Consider the following 2,972-nt stretch of genomic DNA (forward strand, 5'->3'; position numbering starts at 1 on the left):
TGCACCATGCATAGGGTTGCTTTAAATAGAGTTCCATTTGCTTTCACTCCCTTTCATTTCAAATCATTATTTTTAATGTGCACAAATTTTTACTCTAAATTACTTAAAATAGTTATCAATAGAAGATTAATAAAATGTATAATCATAACTCAAAAGAAAGAAAAGTTTAGCTTCAACTATGGGAACCTTGAATTTTGTCCTAATATATCTAAGCATATAAAAGATATTTTGCATCAATTGATATTAAACTTAGATTACATTGAAAATAGGCAAAAGTGAAAAGAGAATAAAAATTATATATTACATTATTACAAAATAAAAAACATGTCATTCCATAATTACATTTTATGGTGCAAAAGTACTGTATATACAAGGGTTCAATTAAGGAAGAGTGAGTTAACCTAAAGAGCACCAAAAAACTCACAAGATTTGTCTTCTGGAAGGTAGCAAATCTATAAGTTCGTCCTCAAAAGTCTGCCAATAAATAAGACGGATTGGCTCATCCCACTAAAATAAAAAATTAAAGATGGTCTACAAATTTTATCCTACTCTATTTTTTGGCAAATTAGCGTTGGTCCGTCCTAAGTTTTTTAATTTGATTTTTTTAATATTATTATTATTATCAAAAAAATACTTGATAAAACTCCAATATGAAAGAAAATTATTTAAAAGTACAAAAACACTTGATTTTTATATTTTGAGTAAAGTATTATTTTTGGTTTCCAACAGTTTAGGTCAAATCTTAATTTGGACTTTAATATTTCAGATATTTTATTTCAGTCCTAAAAATTTTTAAACATCCTATTTTAATTCCAAAAAAAAAAATTTAAGCGGGTTTAATATTGTCTAATCATTAAATTTGACACAAACCATTCATATATTAAAGAGCCAATGGCATTAAATTCTAATATGTAAGTAAAATCGATCTACCAACAATAACTAATTTACAAGTTTTTCTTTTGATTTTGTACAAAGGTGAAATTTTGTACAAAAAGAAAATTAAAGAGTAGAAGAAGTGTTACAATGCAAGAAGGTTTTTGGCAGGGGCGGAGCCAGGTGGTAGGAAAGGGGGGCGATGGCCCCCCTAATTTTAATTTTTTACATGTAAATTATATGTAAATTTCAGTTTAGCCCCTCCTTAAAATTTTATTTTAGTCTTAGTTTATTGTATAAATATTTTTGGCCCCCCTCTAATATTTTATCTAGCTCCGCCCCTAGTTTTTGGTTATGATTTTCTAAGACATGGAAGAAAATATGACTTAACTAGTAATATTATAATGTCTACATTACTCATTCTATTAACTATTAGTGTCAAATTTAACGATAGGACCACATTGAACCTGTTTAAAACTTTTTGGAATAGAAATAGAACATTTGAAATATTAGGGACCAAATTAGAATTTGTCCAAAACGGTAAAGACCAAAATTATACTTTACCCTTATATTTTTATATATAGAAAAATGAGACATACACTGCTACTCCAAAACCTACAAGTTAAACAGAATGATCACTAGAAAAAAAGGTCTCTTGCCACACTTTTTTCTAGCCACACTTTAAAAGCGTAGCCAAAAGAGGTCAATGGCCACACTTTTATGAAGGTGGAGATTGATTAGAGATTTGGCCACGTTTTTCTTTCCATGCTTCAAAAGCGTGGAAAAATGGGTCAATAGCCACTCTTTTATAAAGGCGGCAGTTGATTAGAGATTTGACTATATTTTTTTTTACCACGCTTCAAAAACGTGGCCATAGAGAGCAACTGGCACACTTTTGAAGAGTAACGACATGGTTTCGTTATAGTGACACTTTTAAAGCAGGTCCGTTTTCTCTAACTCTTTCGGCACGCTTCAAAAGCGTGGCCACAAGGTTCCAAGAAAAAGGTTTCGTTCCAGGTCACCCCTCTTTCTTCGAAATTTATGAGAGTTACATTGCATACTCTTTTTTCTTCAAAAAACCCTAACAAAGAGCTCATCGTCGGCGCTCGTCCTTTCTCCTCTGTTGCAATGCCTCCTTTGGCACTCCCACCGTCGTTGCTCCCACCCTAAATCCTTAACCCTCCTTCAGCGGTGATTCTCTCTGGCGGTGACTCCCACGCGGCGCTCACTATCCCTCACAAACCCTTCGTCAATGCTCGCTCCACCACAGCTCCGTTCGTTTGTGCTCAAACGCTGTAAACTCTAAAACTCCTTTGGTGGTGATTCTCTCTGGCATGGCCTCCCTCCTTGGCACTCACTCTCTCTTGCAAATTCTCCGTCAACACTCCTTCCACTGTCGCTTCCTTTCGTCGTTGCAAACTCCTAACCTTCTGTCTTTCCTCTTTCGCAAACTCTCTCATGTTGCTGCAAATCCTAACCATTGTTGTTCTAGCTATGCATTGGAGAAGGTTTGTTGTCCTAGCTAATTTTTTAAATTCATTTTGTGAGTTGTCACAAAATTAAAATAATCTATTATGGATATTTGTCACTTTGTTATGGATATTTATCATTATGCTTATCTTCAAAATCTCTGAATTTGTTTGGTGTTGTCATTATTTTGCTTGTCACAGTTACTAGCTTTGGGGATATGATGTTTATAGCTTCTGTTCTTTCTGAGATATCAAAGTGGAGGAGAACAGGTGTTGGTGACTTAAGCACATTATACAGAAATTTGAGCACACTATACTTTAGTTCTTTTTTTGCCATGTTACATGAGATGAATTATTTAAATAATTCGTTATTGATTGTTGTTGTAATTTAAAATCCTACTCTATTGATTTTTAATAATCTATTTATTATTTAAATACTGTTCTATTAGTACCCAGGTTTATCTTTTTTATCCTTTTTGAATCTTGGACATACAACATTTCAAATTGCTTGCTTTCCTTAGAAGAACCACGTTGATTTTAAGTTCATCGTCGTTGCATTTGAGGATACATGTATCCATAAATCAAATTTTATTTTTTTTTACATATTAATTTTAATTTATCTATTTATTA

Source organism: Arachis ipaensis, chromosome B03 (assembly GCF_000816755.2).
Source record: "Arachis ipaensis cultivar K30076 chromosome B03, Araip1.1, whole genome shotgun sequence".
Taxonomy (NCBI): domain Eukaryota; kingdom Viridiplantae; phylum Streptophyta; class Magnoliopsida; order Fabales; family Fabaceae; genus Arachis; species Arachis ipaensis.